Genomic DNA, 17,893 nt, shown 5'->3' with positions numbered 1-17,893 from the left:
CCAAAGACTATTCTTGGTTTTATGCCATAGCAAATAAGGTCTTACCATTTCCAAGTAAGGCTAGCCACATGCCAGTCTGTGAAAAGGAGGCATTTGCTTTTGGGTAGTAGTTAACATGGTTTGGGGCATTTATGCTGCCTCCCCAGCTCCCATCTCAGAGAATTCCTGCTATTCACAGTCGCTGCTGGAAAGGACAGGCTTAAGTGGCCCTATCCCCACTCCATGTCTGCCTTGCCCCACTCCAGTGAGACCAGGGGTAGACTCGTGGACCACAACAATCAGACTCTCTCTTACGATTCTGAGCCGGGTTACAGAAACTACGGTCAGTGACTGTGGACTGCAGCTGAGAGCTCCCAACCAGCGAGGGCTGAGGTTGGTGCCAGTGCAAGCCAAAGTCAAGGACAACTAAAGCTACTTAAGAGCAAGATTATAAATAGACAAAGCCAAAGTCTATGAACAAAGGAAATCAGACATGCTTTTAAAAAGCAAAGAGTATGCAACACTCACAGGGAATTAATAACAATATTATTTATTTATTTATTTATTTATTTATTTATTTATTTTATTTATGTTTTGAGGTGGAGTCTGTCACCCGAGCTGGAGTGCAGTGGCACAATCTGGGCTCACTGCAAGCTCCGCCTTCCGGGTTCACCCCATTCTCCTGCCTCAGCCTCCCGAGTAGCTGGGACTACAGGCGCCCGCCACCACGCCTGGCTAATTTTTTCTATTTTTAGTAGAGATGGGGTTTCATTGTGTAAGCCAGGATGGTCTTGATCTCCTGACCTCGTGATCCGCCCGCCTCCGCCTCCCAAAGCGCTGGGATTACAGGCGTGAGCCACCGCGCCTGGCCATAATATTTTTTTAAAAGCAAAGAGACTCAAGAGAGAGAGTCAAAAAACAAAAGAGAGAAAGAAAGAGTGGGAGACTAGAGACCAATCAACTTGAGTTTCAGTCTCTCTCTTTCCCAGCTTTGGTGGCTATGAAGTCTAGCTGGACTTTGTTTCCTGCTTGTGGATGTGTGCAAAATTGTTGGCTTAATCTTTACAGTTAACTCCTGTTTTTAATTTGAGTTAATTTGAGTGAGATTCGATTCCCAGCCACCAATCATCTCTGACCAATGGACTTTCCCGTCCCCTTCTCCCCTGGGAACCAGGTGCTTCAGTTTGGCCCTTCTCGCTCCTATCAAGAAAGAATGGGATCTGAAAAACTTTCACACTGTCAAATACTGAGTTTGCTGACTTTTCCAGTAACATTTTAGAAGAGCACAGCAGTGAGAAGGCCACATGAGACAGTAAGGGATAACAATTCACGATACCATTTTGGGCATCAGTTGTAATCTATTTCAGGAGGAGCACTGGAACACTAGCTATTACCTCAGTAGCAGATCACTTACTATCCCCTTTTTGAGGGCTACTTACCATCACACATAAAGCTTTTCCTTCCTGCCACACTCCGCACACCACATACTACATAAGCTCTTCTGTCCATTGTAAATGCCTTGAAAGCGGGGATCGTCTCCACTGTGGTTTTATACTCACTGCTCTCACACTAGCAGTGACAGCATCCATTTGAATGAATACATGTTCTGCATATAATTTTAATGGATATTCCTTCTCCCTCTCTCAGAATGAATAGTTTGAGAACTTCTGGGCCTAATATTCAGATAAGACCCCCTCAAAAACCTTCCTTTTCCCTTTTGCCACTCCTCTGCACTTCCATGTGCCTTTGTACTTCTGTGAGATCTCCTAAAACTGAAGAGCATGAGGAAGACAGGAAATTACTATTAGCTTTTCCTTAGTCCAGGAAAAAAAGACTGAGAGGTGGCCCAGTCATATTCATAAAGTGTTGATTAAAGAAGCCACTATCAGCAATTGAAAAGGACTTTCTAGTTCAGACCTGCCTCCCATTCCATCTGGGCACCTCCAGCATCAGCCCACAGTTTCTCAGGCTCCAATCCATTCCATGCCAGTCATAAAGCTGACTTTCCAATGAAGACACAAGGCAGAGAGCACATTTGCATCAATGCAGGTACAGGTGTATAAACTCAGTGGCTCCAAGCGGCTACACTGAGCAATGTTTACATACTTGGAAAAAGGACCATTCTCACAGATTCTATTTAAGACCAATGTGGAAATATTAATAGAAATTCTTGAATCTAGAACTATTCATAAATACTGTTTTAGAAGAATTTATTTTCATTCAGAAAGGAACACAGTTTCTGACAGACTGTGATTACCGTTTTATTTCCTTTTTCTATATCATTAAACACAAGGGTAGTATTCAGAACACTCAAAAGTCATATACGGAAAGAAAAGAAAATGATGTTTTTGGCATGCTTGGATCTCTATCATATTATGTTCTTGTCTTTTCTGGTACAGTTGTAGGATTTATTTTCTAAACATTCCAATTTTACAGCATGAGTCATTGCTAATGTAGAAACCAACTGAATCATCCATCCATCCATCAATGAATATTCTTGTCTTCTTTTTCCTTATATGTGCTTATCTTTATACTAAAAAAGATATTAGGAATTCTTGCATTTAAAGCACTTCTTCTCCCTTTCACTTATTTTGTTTGTTTTACAGGTAATACAGTAAAGCTATCATTAACTTTGTTTTGGTTCAGATTTCCATCCAAAATATTGAGTCAGAAACTCAAATCAAGTGTACTCTTAAGTATCTGAAATCTGATGTCTTCCATACAGGAGGTAAATATAAAGTCTAGAAAAAGGAGAATAGAAAAGAAATATTTTCACACTTTCTGGCCTTAAGAAAGACCAATCAGACTGGATTGTGGTAATAAGTCTATGTCTTCTTCACTTAGCCTTTCAGAGTTGACTAAAAGTTATTTGATTGGCCAGGCATGGTGGCTTATGGTTGTCATCCCAGCACTTTAGGAGGCCGAGGGGGGCAGATCATCTGAGATCAGGAGTTCGAGACCAGCCTGGCCAGTATGGTGGAACACTGTGTCTATTAAAAATAAAAAAAATTAGCCAGGCATGGTGATGCATGCCTTATAGTCCCAGCTACTCAGGAGGTCGAGGCAGGAGAATCACTTGAACCCGGGAGGTGAAGGTTGCAGTGAGCCGAGATCGTGCCACTGCACTCCAGCCTGGGCGACAGAGTGAGGTCCATCTCAAAAAAAGAAAAAAAAAAGTTATTTGATCATCTTGTTTCAAATACGAAGAATCTAGTTTATTCCATTCCATCTTAAATATATCACCTAGGATACTTGATATTGTAATAGAATTACTTGTTAGGCACATCTTTTATTATTATTATCTATACCAGATGGTTTCAAGGAGAAGACATATTTACTTGGAACCAACCTATGGTTTGAGGTGGGGCTGGGGAGTGGGCAAGAGCACTGGTCCAGGAGTCAAGAGAACTAAATGTTAGTCACTGTGATACCACCGGTGAGTGAAGCTGTCACTTACTGGGCTTTCTTGTTCGTTCGTTTCTTTTTCAGTAAAATGAATTTCCTTCAGTGCCTGAAATCTCTTTCTAAGACTCAATGACTGAGCCTTTTCCTATTGTTTATCTCTTGCCCCAAAACTTGTAACACAAAGTCTCCCCAATTTTTATGCACTTAACAATCCACTGTTCAGTAGCCATTCTATATTACATGCAATTATCATCATGAGCCCCCTTTCCCATTCTTGACTATATGGAGATTATATGGGGAAAACTATAATATGGATCACAGGGAAAAAACTGAATTAAAAGGAAGATTTGGTCCGGGCACGGTGGCTCACACCTGTAATCCCAGCACTTTGGGAGGCTGAGATGGCCGGATCAGTTGAGGTTGGGAGCTTGAGGCCAGCCTGATTAACAGGGAGAAACCCCGTCTCTACTAAAAATACAAAATTAGCTGGGCGTGGTGGTGCATGCCTGTAATCCCAGCTACCCAGGAAGCTGAGGCAGGAGTGTCATTTGAACCCAGGAGGCGGAGGTTGCAGTGAGCCGAGATGGCACCATTGCACTCCAGCCTGGGCAACAAGAGCAAAACTCCATCTCAAAAAAAAAAAAGGAGGGGGAAGATTTGAATTTATTATGCATTATTTCTAAGAGAGAACTCAGAGAAATCATTTGTCCTAAACAATAGCTTCTATCTATTGACTCCCAAGTAGTTCCCAAGAAACTAAATTGCTTTTACCAAATTATCCTTTTAATACATCCATGTTATAGACTCATCAACTACCTGTTCATTAAAACACATGGCCTACCAAAATTATGTCTTAACATCATTAGCTTTTAAATACTAGAAGTCATTTCAACCCTTAGAAAAGTCTGGTGAGCATGATTACATGTGGAAACTTTCAGATAGAATGCATCCAAAAAAGTAAGTGTATTAAAAATGTAAATATATTTCAGATATCCAAAAATGTAGACATATTGTCAGGCTTTGCTACTTTTTTGCAGTTTCACATCATGTCTTTACTTGTAATAATATCAATAATTGCTGCAAAGATAATAAACTACATTCCCATTCACCTATCCCTCTACCCCAGTACTGTGTTATACAGTTTTCCCTGCAACATGGTGTCAGTCTGCAAAGCGTCTTTGTAACATCAGGAAGAGAGTCTAGATTTCCTTCCAGGGCAACACATTTTGCTATTAGGTTGAACCATAAAACTGCCATTTTTGGTCAGGAATGATTTACCACTGGTGGTTTCATATGGCACAAGCTAAAGAGCCTTCCTTGGGTTTGAGTTACAGTCCTGAGAGTCGCTTGTGTGTCCAATGGGCCAGTTACTTAATTGCTGAGTCTTGGTGTGTGAAATGGTAATAACACCTAATTTATAGGATTGATTGTTAACTTAACATTGAGGCTTAGCAATGACGTATAGGAGCACCGTGCCTAGAAACAGTTATTGTTCAAGAAATAGGTAATAATACAATATAATTATCAGTATAAGTAATTTAGAAGAGTTTCCTCACTTTTCCTTTAGCCATTTTTGCATATATGGTGAAGGTAATGGTTGCTATGGTAGAGAGAAATGGAAAATATTTGTGAAGCAAGCACAATTTTTAAAACCCCAATAACGTTAAAGGCCTTCCATTCCTGTCTTGTATGCTCTCTTATGTCCAAGTAAGGGCACAGATAAAGTTTGACACATACTCGGTGGAGTATCTAAATAGAAAATGTACTGAAGCAAACGAAGAACAGAGTTTTAAAAAAAAAATCAAAGCACTAAGCAAACATTCTGAACTTTTGGCAGAGGAATTGGACTGTCTGAATCTCCATGACTCTTTGGAGTTATTAATAGTGATGCATTTTGCCATATTTTGAGCAGATGCATATTTATAGGTCACGCAATATCTGTGTGAGGAGACTTTCAAGGCTTTATGGCCTTTTAAAAATGTCTTATCTTGGAAGAGAACAGGGCAAGGAGGATGCCATTTTGTCATCTGTGCAGCACCAATCACCCTGTGCTCATTAAATGTTACGGGAAAGATGGGCACTGCAGCAGGGCCTGGAATGTGGCTCCCATCTGCACTGCCAGAAGCCATGATGAAGTCACGAGTTGCACAACAGTAGTAATTCGCAGCTATTTATGACCATTTTAATAGCAAAGGTCTAGATTAGAAGGCTGTGTTTACATGCCATGTAGCAGAATAGTTCACGAATCATTCCCACAGTAACGTTTGGTCAAACCAATCAACCAAGTAATGAAAAATGAACCAGTTGTTCTTGAGGTTGTGACTAATAGATCTCTAAGTTAGCCTCTACTTTCCTCATGCTCTTCCATACCTGAGACAGAATTGACTCCTGCCCCATGCCTACAGACTCTCCTCCTCTGTCTTCCCGGCAAGCCACAGCCCTGTTACCGTTTCTCCACCCAAGCTCAAAGCCGTAAGACATCAGGTAAGTTAAGGAGCTTTGGAAACTCCTGTAGAGCACCTGTGCACATAATTAAGGAAACATAATTTTTAGCACGTTTATTTTCTCATTGTCATTGCTCCATTATGTGACTTTAATTAGTGACCCCGATGGCCCCTGTGCATCCAGATGAGTAAAATCCTTTCATTTGTCTGCTTAAACTGACTTGAGGTTTTAGTGATTATCACGTCCATGCAGCCTGTAGGTCAGACTATTTCCTTTTGTTTCACTAGACAGTTAATCCCCTCATTAGGGGTGATGGAAAATGAATAATTAAACATGCCATTTTCACATTTCAGGTAATGAGAGGCCCTAAGATCCCAGAGGATGCCGTAAGAGGAAAAGTCAGGGGAGTGTTGAAGACTCTGTCTCCTACAAATATGTGAGTTTCTCTCCCCTGGCTTCATGGTAGAAAAGGTTTGGCGAAGGCTCTTCCTCTAAATTGAAACAAAACAAAATGAAAACCTTAGTTATTGGGCTGTACTCTGACACTTAGTAGCTGTGTGACTTGGGGCAAAGCAGCTAACCTTTTGACACTAAAAGTTTTCTCAATTATATAACTGGAATGATAATGGTAACCATTGTATTGAAATGTTATGAGCATTAAAAACATGAATGAGTGACAATACTTACAACAGTGTCTACCACATGGTAAGAGCTCTGTAATGTGTTAATTATATTATCATTTTCATTATCACCCAGGCAAGTCACCTGAATGCTGTGGGTATCAGGCCACAGCCAAACAACCACTTGCAGGTTATCACAAAGTTCCCTTTGGCCTATTGGAATAAGGATTAAGAGTAAATTATGTTGTACCCTGGAGGGAAAAAACCCAAGTAGTCATACCTCTAGGGCCTTAGGGAATTCAACTTTCACCAAACCTCTTCTAATTACTCTAAAAAGATTTTTTGGAGGGTGGAGGTGGTAGAAGGTAGAAAGCCACAATAGTTGGGACCCAGATGACCACACTTGGTGAGTGAAGGTGAAGGCACCCACAGCAGCCTCCACTGGTGCAATCTGAATTCCTGCCTCCAATCCCAGGCCCCACAGCTTCTGCCCCTTCCTTACGTTCTCCAACTCCCAGGAAGCCGGCTCGCCCCGGGCTTCCCCAGCCCTGTACCGTGGAGACTGGGCAGGGACCTCCTTTTGTACTCTGACTTCTGTCTCATCTGACCATATTTTAGGCAGACCTTACGCTCATGCCGACTAAAAATGGACTCACCCTGCTAAGGAAATCCAAGCCCCATTGGGAAATATCTCTGAGTCTAATTTGGTCATTTCTTTTGCCGCTTCAGGCTGTGGACCTTACAAAGCAGAGATAGCACCCTTCAAGATGCAGAGTTCAGGGAAAGCTCCTATACAGAGGGGAGTGGGAGTCTCCGCTGAGTTTGGAAAGATGACTGGGGTTTGATTGACAGAGTGAACGCGGTGGGGGGCGGTGGGGGAGATGTTTCAAGTGAAGAGGGTCTGGAATGTGCCTAGAACAGGGAATCTTCTGACAGGCTGAAACAGGCTGTGTAAGGGAGTGCAGGTGGCTAAAGTTGCTCAGAGAGACACAGACCAGTGCGGAAAGAAAGTTCTGAGGGTTCATCAAGATATTGGACTTTATTCTGCATAAATACAGATGGTGAAGGGTGGAAGCAGTGTTTCAGAAAAAAAAAAGTGTATAGTGCTGTGCATGCAGCATTGGTAGAAATGGGCTTGATGGGAGGAAAATTACTTAGCGGACTAGGGCCTGAGGTCATGGGGACCTATGAAAAGGAAAATAAAATGCATGAGGGTGGCTATATGATTATGTGCAGAGGGGGTGGAAACTGTTGCTCAAAACTGAATCTTAAAATTTGTTTTGTCATTGCTTTACCCAAAATAGTCGATCCTAGTTGGATTTTTTTGGAGAAAATATTTTGTCCCTTTTAAAAAGGTTCTAGTAAGAAGCAGCTTTAATGCTGTTTGTGGAAGGAAAAAGTTACGAGGAGAAAGAGTGAATACAGTGCATGATTAAAGGAGTGATGGAAAGTGACAATGGCTTTCAAGAGAGCACAGGTGAATTGACATGTATTATGACAAACACGATCTTACAGTGACTTCATTTTCTTGTGAGTGTTGGGAAATACTTTCTAGATATTCTAATAATGATGCCGTTAGCATTGTACAATTTTTAATTAAAAAGCTTATAACACAAATAGAAACTTAAATCTGGAGGAGAACTTCAATATCCTTTCATCATTTTACAGAGGAGTTAACAAGACTAGAGAGTAAACAACTCACCCACAGTCACCCAGCAGGTGTGTGACAGGTCCATTGCCAGAAGGTAAATGCTTTGCTCCTGGCCCGGTGCCCTTTCTGCTTGGCCACAAGAGTCCACAAAGACCATTTTATTTATTTATTTTTCAAAATACACATTTTTATCAAAAAAGGACCATTTTTATAGCTGAAGTAAAAGACTTGGTGTTTTCCATTTTCTCTTTTTAAAGTCAAGAGCTGTTTTCTCACATAAATTATTCACATTTCCCTTTACTGCATTATTTTTCTTGTTTGTAGAATTAAATAATTAACCTTGAGGTAATCTTTGTGTTGAAGACACCTTAGCCTAGGGGTGTGAGTTGCCTAATGGGAAGAAAAGTGGGTGCCTATGAGAAAGTATAGACTTCTAGGAGTTCCCCAGCTCCCTCAGAACAGCCCTCTGACCTGGTGCTCAGGATAAGGTGAAGTCATGGAAAAGCATCAGCAAACACGCCTCTCAACCTGCCTTGCCCATGATGTCTGTCATCCTAGGCCCCAGACTGTAGGCGTCGAGCCTCCTCATAGGGTCCCTGGGCGCCCATCTCCTTTATGGGGCCCCTCCCCACAAGGGACCCATCAGCCTCACTTCTCTGTTTTCCCTCCTCCCCGCTTCTCTATCTTTTCTGTAAAATGTTTAAAAGAAAAAATAAATCTCTCCTGTTAGAGCGTGTTCTTTTTCTTTTTCCTCCAGCTTTTTTTTTTCTTTGTCAGTCTCTGCCTCTCATCCAGGTGAAATTGCTTTCCTCCACCTCTGGCAAACATACATTAGGGCCTTGCTTCCTCTGCTTCCGGGGCCCGCAGCCTTCCCTTTGTGGCACCTTCTCCCCAAGACCTGTTCCTTTCTGCCTCCTAGGAACCCACTCTGGACAGGGGATGCCCCAATAATGGCAGAGGGCTCCTGCAGATCGTCCCCTACCCCCATCTCAGTTACCTGGCCAGGGCTCAAGCATAGGAAGTCCTGAAGTTCTGATTTTCTTGGTTAATCTCCTTGAAGCAATTCTTCATGATACCAAGTGCCCTGATTCTTTGTTCAGAGTTAGGGGTGGGCGAGTGTCAACCTTGATATTCTTCATTGTTGATTCATGTTCATGAAAGATTCTCCTAAAGTTTGATTGGTGAATGCCGGGGCCAAACACCGTAAGCCTAGGTGCACTGTGCCACATCCATATCAAGAGGCTGGGAATCTTGGTGGGGTCAAAGTCTCTCCTGTATCCATGAACCATTGTATTGCCTCTCCCGGCATGTCTGTGAGAGAAGGGACAGCATAAACTCTGCCATAGGAGGAGGAAGGCTTCTCTCTTGTTCTCCATGGGACACAGGGAGGGAGCTGATAGATGGCAGGCCGAAGGGCCCAAATTTAAGAGAGTAAAGTGGGGTGAACATGTTGAGATTGTGACCATTTTCCCAGAAGAAGCAGAAAGTATAATGCATCAAAGTTAGAGCACTAGAAGGGCCTTGGTATGGCCCCCAACACCAACTTGGGCAGAGAGGCCAGACTCCAGCAGGCAGCAGCAGTGGCAGTGGAGGTGGCACAGGCACCAACAGGCAGATGGGGCTGGCAGTGACCCTGGCAGGGAAGGATGCAGTGCCTCAGGGATGAGAGGATGCCAGCTGGGGACTCAGGCTCAGGTGCAGGTGTCACTAGACCTGGGCTAGCCTCCCACCCACTAGCCAGTTCCACAACAGATACAATGTCCCCCTAAGGAGGAAAGTGGTAGAAAAGTAAATACGTCTTAATTCCCAAAACTTCTCTTTTACATCAGGTAAGACTCCTAAACCAGAAAAATGAGGATCTTTATTCCTAATTACATGCTGGGTGTCCTTAGGAGAGACATTTAAATTTTCTGGACCTCAGTTTTCTCATATATAAAATAAGGATGTAAATAATTATTATTTTGTAGGATTGTTGGAGGACAAAATGACAATATGAGCAAGTGAAATGGTATGCCTAATACCAGTGAGCCCTCAGTAAACAGTAGGCAGCAACCAAGCTGGTGGGAAGTCTTCTATCCAGGAGGGTGCAAATTGTTGACTTGCAAGATGATGAGGATTTCCAGATAGACACAGGTGAGTAAGCATTGCTTTTTCCAGTTGGATAACCCTGAGATCTGCTGCTAGAGTGGACTTAGGATGTGAGCAGGAGGCAAAACACAGGGAAAGTAGCCCGAGTGCTGATGAGCTTCTCAGGTGCTGATTTAGAAGCTGCCCATGCTCACCACACACAAGGACCTAAACATACTGGCTCAGCTATCTAAATGGCAATGACAGTTGATGACAGCTGTTTCCCAATGACTTCCTCTCCCAGAATCTTCTGCACCCTACACGTTCCTGTTGTTCAGATTCTGTCTGGAAGCAAAACAGTTCCCAAATGTACATCAGATTGTGTTTTTCCCCACATCTTCGCCAGGCTTGTATGATCATCTTTTTACTTTTCCTAATCTTTTCGATTAAATTGCAATTTAATTTTTATTTTTCTGACCACTGGTGAGACCTACCATCTTTTCACATATTTATTGGCCCTTTGCATTTTCTCTTAGGCTTTCATTACTTGAGTTTTACAACAGAATGGCATCTTCTTTAGAATCAGTCCAAGGCCAGCTTTCATTACAACCACTCTTATTATTTCATTTTGTTTTCTTCTCTTCTTTAAACTTCATGCCTCTGATTAATCTGTTTAATTTTAATGGCTAGGCATGGCAGCTCACACCTGTACTTCTAGCACTTTGGGAAGCCAAGGCAAGATTACTTGAGAGCAGTCTGGGCAATATAGTGAGACCCTGTCTCTACAAAAAATAATAGTAATAATTTTACAAGTATGTAATACTTTGGGGCACACACCGACTTTTGTTTGTCTTCCTTTGGCAGAGTCCTCACCACAGATAGAATTCTTTCATCTTTTGGATTAATCATGATTCAGGTCTTGAAATGAAAACTAAAATAAACTTTCCAGTTGGCCTTTAATCTCAATTTGGAATTTTTCTAGGTTGAATGAAAATCACCTACTTGATAGTACTGTACTTATGTTTTTGCACTTTCCAAAGAACAGAATTGGAGGCAGAATACTGTAGAAGAAATTTTCAAGAAGATTCAAGTACTAGATTTAGGATGTAGAAGTCCCTGCTTGCATACTGCTGCCAGTCTTATCGCAACTTTCAGCAAACCACTTTCCTTCCTCTCTCTGTAAATGGAGGCAGGTGGCAAGTTGAGCTATATCAGTGATTCTCAACCCTGGCTATACATTACAAGTACTTGAAAAACTTTTTTTTTTTTTTTTTTTTTAGTTTTAATTGGTTTATTATTGTCTTTAAAAGTCTTCACAGGCAAAGCCATCCCTCTTTGTCTGTATCTTACACCTGCCTGGTGGTTTTAGTTGAGGATTCTGGGAAAAAGAGACTTAGAGTGATGATGAGGAGATTTGACATTTTAGGAAGAAAATGGCAAGTTTCTGGAATTTCAGGAATTTTCAAAATTCAAAACTGTAATGGTCGTTTCTGGCTCTTTATTTTATTCCATCTCTATAAAATTCCATATGTGGAAATAATGTGTTCCCTCATATTTATCTCTATTCAGTCATGCATTTATAACATATTCATTGAAAACTAGTTATGTGCCAGGCCTGTGCAAGGAGAGAAGGGGGTGCAATAGAATTACCTGAAAAACTTTTTAAAAAGGCTATTAAAACTTTTAAATACTGCATCCTAAGGTCAGTTAAATAAGAATCTCTGGGAGTAGGATCTATGCATCAGCACTTTTAAAAAGTGCCTCGGGTGATTTTCATATGGAACCAAGAATGGGAATCACTGAACATGATGATCTCTGGTATCCCTTGTAGTAAACACCTCTATGATTCTAAACCATGTTGAAATTTGGGCAGTATATCAAACTCTTTAGTGATTTTTAAGTTAATAAAATGGAGATTCTACTTCATGTACCCACACACAGCAATGGAGTTTAGAATTGGCCTGAATGGTTGGCTTGGAAGATGTTTGTTAGTGGCCAGAATCATTCATGAATCTTCTTGCTTTTTCCTCTCCTCCTATGGGGATCATGTCTCTAAATGAAACAATATGTGCTTTTGTTGAGCTGAAAACTGGATGAAGTGAGGGGTAAAATGAATGGACAATTAGTCCTGTAAATCACTAATCCAGAGGACAGCCAGCAACCACTTCTTCTGTCCCCACTTTGAGGTTAAAAACAAAAATGCTGTGTTTGGAGGCCGTAATGTGAGCTTTTGTCAACAAAGAGGAAAGCGCAATAGGGTTCCACTTCAATAAATAATTTTCACGCAATCCATAGTAATTCAGCCAATCAATTAATTATGAATTGCAAACATATTTCACCCAGGAAGTGTTTGGTAACAGTTTGTGGTTAACAAAGACAATGTGTTCAACATAGGATCTAGCCCAAATTTACTAATAAAATATGATATTTTTACTGCAAAAGTGACTTAGGAGACATTACTGGGGAGACAAAACCCTTAATACACAAAGATACTCCATAAAACTTTAATTGCATGGCAGAATCTATAAATGCAAGAGAAGCAGCCTCATCTTGAATTTCAAGTAAGAAATGTTTTGGGAGCCGTCTGTGTCACTAATCAGAAATATAATCAATGAAAGGTATGAGGTTCCCTGAGAAGCTGCTTTGATCATGCAAACATGAGCTTCACTTTTAGATGTAACTAGTGTCTTCTTTCAGGTGATTATTGGTCAGGTTCTTCTCTGCTGAGTCAATGACAAACACACACAAAGCTTGGTCCAACGTGAAGTTTGATGTCCCGCATCACAGTTGCAGGGAAACATGAGGTCATAGCACCAGAGGTTTGAGCTCTTCAGTTCAAAAACCATATGCAGCATGAAAGAATGCTCTGGTGTTCTTTGAAGTTTGATGTATGTAACTTCAAATCTCAAAGAGAAATACATTTCTCCTCCCACTGAATTCAATTGCTTTGTAAGTGGTCTGATTTCTGAAAAATTGATTTTTGGTACAACTGAAGAGTCTATTTAACATTTGGGTTGCCTTAATAATAGAAGCCAAGGGATGCTATGACTCTCATGTTTCAAGGACCTGTGCCACAAGGACATAAAGATCACAAAGCCACAAGGACATAAAGATCAGAACAACATCACTCTGCCCTAGATGAGTTCACTTTCTAGGGGAACCAACACCTATATTAGAGTGTTGGAAGACTGCCTTTAAATGCTTCAAAATGCATCTGCTATTATTTTAGGATGGGGGAAAGATCACCATGGTTTTCACTGATCATCAGAAGAAATAAGTACTTATTAGATTTTTATGTCTATATTATTTACATATTTTGAAATTGTGGTAGAATACACATAACACAAAATTTGCCATCTTAACCATTCTCAAATTTACAGTTAGGGGCCTTAAGTACATTCACTTTATTGTGCCACTGTCACCACCATCCACCCACAAGACGCTTTCCGTCTTGCAAAATCGAAACTCCAAACACATTAAAAAAAAACTCCTAATTCTTCCCTACCCTCAACCCCTGGCAACCACATTTCTACTTTCTGCCTGTGAATTTGTCTCCTGTAGATACCCCTTTTAAGTGGAATCGTTCTGTGTTTGTTCTTTTGGTTGGCTTATTTCACTCAGCATAATGTCTTCAAGGTAAATTTTTTTTAAAGAGCCAATAAATACTTCCAAGTGTCTCATAAGCAACCAACTGTGCTTGTTCTAGCTGAGGTACCTCGGTTTATTTACAGATCTTATTAGAAAGTCGCTTCTTCTCATGGTAAAGGGAGCCAATGTCATTTTGTATATCTTTGAAGGAATTCAGTATCATTCATGGATTATCCATTCATGGGTTCTCTGATCGCTCAAAGGCACCGGCACTGCCCCTCATAAGCTGTTGGTGGGGGTCGTGTAGCCCCTCCATAACAGGGCCAGAGAAAAGGCAGCCCACCTGACTCAGAGCTGCCAACCCCCAGCCCACGCGAGCTCTGTGCTTGATTATGGGTGTGTATTACCATCTGGTATGTGGGTTTAGCAGTAAGAATAGGAGAATCAATCAGGCTTTCCATGTCATATGTTGCTATTATTTTATTTAACACTTGTTCTATGGCCAATACTGCACCAAGCACAGCATAAAATCTGGAATTACTTGATACACTCCCTATCTATTATCCAAGGGAAACTTCTGCCAAACTTGCATCAGGGGATTCCTCTCAGTCCACTGAAAAGTGGCTTTATTTCCTAATGACTTCCAAATACAGAGTCTTGATTGTTTAAAGACTAAAAGCTATGCTTTAGAATTTTAAGTAAGATCCATTTTAATAAGATTCTCTTAGCAAATTTCTCTATACTTCATTAAGTTTCTATCCTGGAGGAAAATATATCTCTCCATATTCCATGATGTTAGTGCAGGAAATGAAGCACCCACTTCCACTCACTATTTCCCTGGCTGTTTCTATTTAACAAAACGGTGATTTTAGCTGAAGCTTTGTTTGTGATTTTAATCACAATCTTTATGTTGGACCTCAGTAATTAGAAATTTGAGTGTTTGTCATAAAAAGCTACTTCCAAGGTACATTATTTTACCATGATGCCTTCCAATGTGTGGTCTCTTAAAAACTCTGTAAGGTCACATTATTTGCCAGTGTTTGTAATAGACATAGTACCTGCCTTTCTCTTATGCCCTTTGGAAGACTCTTCAATTCTTCCCTGGGCTCCAGGGAGTACTGGGATTATTCAAGTGCTTCCTTCCTTCAGCTAAGAGACTAAAGTTTCATTTTTACAGTAAAGAGCCTCAGCCTGCAGAGAGCGGTAACAGCTTCTTGGGCATGTCAGCCCTTGCACATACGACTGCCCTGCTGTGTGCAAAAGCAAATGGAATTTCCTTTCCTTTCCTCTTAACTGATATTCCTTCACTCTTGTTAGGTTTGCCTTTACAATCTATTACCAAAAACTGGACAACAGAGCTAGCATTATTTAAAAACATACACAATCCCCTCCCAATGACTTGGGGATGTCTTATTCATTCTGTAAAGCTGGGCACTGGGTTTGGTCTCTGGGATATACTAAGATGCTCAGACAGAGTCCCTGTTCTAAAGAAGTAGGGGAGAGGATTTATACTCAATTACATAATACTGTACAAGTGAGGACATAATATATGGTATCAGAGACGGCTATGGAAATTCAGAAGATGGGAAAATCTCTGAATTTAGGAATCACAGAAGGGGAATGAAAATACCTCACTTTTCTTGAACATATACTATGTATCAGGCACGGTGTTAGGCAGCTTACATACATGATTTAGTTCAATCTTCACAACCATGACATGATGAGGCGTTTTTTATTCCAAATTTGGCAACAAAGAGAAAGAAGCTTGTCCAGATCTGACTGTTTGCTCAGCTTTCATGCTTTATACTGCATTGTTCCATACTGATGACGCTCCTGCTTCAAATCCTATTCCCCTGTTCTACCCCCACCTCCCAAAAGGAGGAGAAAGATTGAGAGGCTTCAGACAATCAGATTTTACCAGATTTGTACTGCCTTTTAGTTTGCATCAGAAATCTGTGGGACCTGTTTGCAGAGAACCATATATGTCCAAAGTGTAGCCAAAATGCAATTTTTTTTTTAAGAATGTAATTTTAAGAATTGCATGGCTGGGCACAGTGGCTCACACCTGTAATCCCAACACTTTGGGAGGCCAAAGCAGGTGGAACACCAGAGGTCAGGAGTTCGAAACCAGCCTGGCCAACATGACGAAACCCCGTCTCTACTAAAAATACAAAAATTAGCTGGGTGTGGTGGCGGGCAGAGTTTGTAGTGAGCCGAGATTGCGCCCCTGCACTCCAGCCTGAGTGACAGAGCATGACTCCATCTAAAAAAAAAAAAAAAAACACACACACACACACATAATTTATTTAGAGGTACACAATGGGGAAGCCCTTTGTATGTCTGCATAGTTCTTTCTTCCTCTTGTGATTCCAGATGGGAATCTAGGACTTAGATAATTGACTACAGATTTACTGGGCTTGGGGAAAGATGCAAAGCCATAACACAGGAGCACACTTGTACAGAGAGAGCAGCTATCAGAATTCAGATTCAGCACACCTTCATGAGTATCCACTATGTGCCACTTAGAGGCTTATCTTTTACACTTTTATCTTCACACCAAACCTGCAAGTTGGATGCTAATCTCTCCCATTTGACACATAAGGAAACTGAGCCCACAGAGAAAGTAAGTGATAGAGTTTAGATTCAAACTCAGGCCCTCTGCCTCAAGTCCAACTTATGACTTAAAAGCAGAAATATTTGAAGTCTGGAAAGAGGCTTTTCAGTTCATTAAAATCTGGCCTGTCAAAGCTGGACATGCAGCTTTCTCCATACTCTGGTCTGTCGCCTTAGCACCCCTGCACCAGAGACAGAGAACGTTACCCCTGGGAACAGCCCAGTGTCTGGCTCTTAGCACATAAGCACATGCCTCAATTGTAGTTCAAAATTACATTGCTGTTGTTTAGAGGAGGCTGCCTCCCCACTACTTCTGCTACTGCTTGATCTGTAGAGCTTTCTTAAGATAAAGCAGATGTTCCTAGCCCAGAAGCCTTAAGGTTGCTGCACCAAGCCCTCCAGCTGGAGCAGGAATGAAGGTCCCCAACACCAGAGACTGCCAACAAGGTACAGGCCTCAGAGTAAGCCTTGAAGAGTTAGCTAATGGCAGCATCTGGCTTTCCATCGTGATCATCTTACTTCATGACACAGCACGTTTTTAGGAAATTACACTTTCGTTTTTCCTGCTGTCCATTAAACAAGGTTTAATAACATATTCTGGAAATACAGGTGGGAAGTAGATTTGGGAAGTTAGACTATATGCAAATTAAAACTATAACTTGTTTGAATTACTCCAAAGTTGGTATCTTTTTCAAAAATAATGAAGAACAAATACAGCAAATTATTCAGTAGGGTCTGTGTAAAACAGGATGTTACCTGTTTATCTAAGTATATAAAAAGGTATATAATAAAGCCTGGACACAGGTTATCAATAAATACTTATATAAATGAATAAATGTATGGTGATTTTAGGATCTTACCAAAACCAAGAGTGTCAGCCTTCTTTGAGTTAGGCCTAATTTTCAATCCTGATACTAATGGTGGGGGAATTACGGTGGCAAACAGTTGAAGGGGTCTGCTGCTCCTTTATTTTCTGCCCAAACGACATTAAACCACCTTTGCATGGTATCTTCACTCGGTTCTCACTCCTGCTAGTGTGGTTTCTTTCCTCCTTGCTCCCCTGCCCCTCCCGCAATGTCTGTGGACTATCTGGACCCTTCATTTTGTACTTTTTTGGTGGACAAATACAGAAGGTTTTGTCTTAAAGCTGTAGCCACACTCATGAGGTACAACCAGAAACTGCTTCAGTAAAGGAAGGCAGTATGAACACTTTGATACCTCCTCCCCCCCCTCCATTCTCCTTGCCTTCCTCCCTCTTCTCCTTCCTCTCATCTTTTTCTTCTTCCCCTGCTTATTCTGGAAATGTTTCAGATTAGAAAATAATTTGTTACTTTGCTGTTTTAAAAAGGTGATATGTAGTCTCCTTATCTTAGAGATTAAGTTCTGTGTTCACCTAATGTACAACCATTTATTCTCTAAGTGAGGTAATGACATGATGATGGCCTATAGCAGATTGGAGACACCCTGTAAAATTAACATGTCTTACATCTTCCTATAATTATTTTATGTGTAAATTATTTAATAT

General features: G+C 41.0%; 1 protein-coding gene across 2 annotated transcripts in view; it reads left to right on the top strand.

The window, feature by feature from the left end:
- Positions 1–577: 577 nt before the first annotated feature.
- The window catches only part of PCED1B (PC-esterase domain containing 1B), a 137,361-nt gene continuing 120,045 nt past the window's right edge, over positions 578–17,893 (top strand). For both annotated transcript variants that reach the window (XM_009425528.5, XM_063785710.1), the window contains exons 1-3: positions 578–5,868; positions 6,183–6,265; positions 10,068–10,233. The gene's annotated coding sequence lies outside the window, so the exon portion shown is untranslated. The remainder of the gene's footprint in view (positions 5,869–6,182; positions 6,266–10,067; positions 10,234–17,893) is intronic.

Source organism: Pan troglodytes, chromosome 10 (assembly GCF_028858775.2).
Source record: "Pan troglodytes isolate AG18354 chromosome 10, NHGRI_mPanTro3-v2.0_pri, whole genome shotgun sequence".
Classification (NCBI taxonomy): Eukaryota; Metazoa; Chordata; class Mammalia; order Primates; family Hominidae; genus Pan; species Pan troglodytes.
The sequence above is the reverse complement of the archived record's forward strand: the minus strand, read 5'-3'. Positions and strand labels throughout refer to the sequence as shown.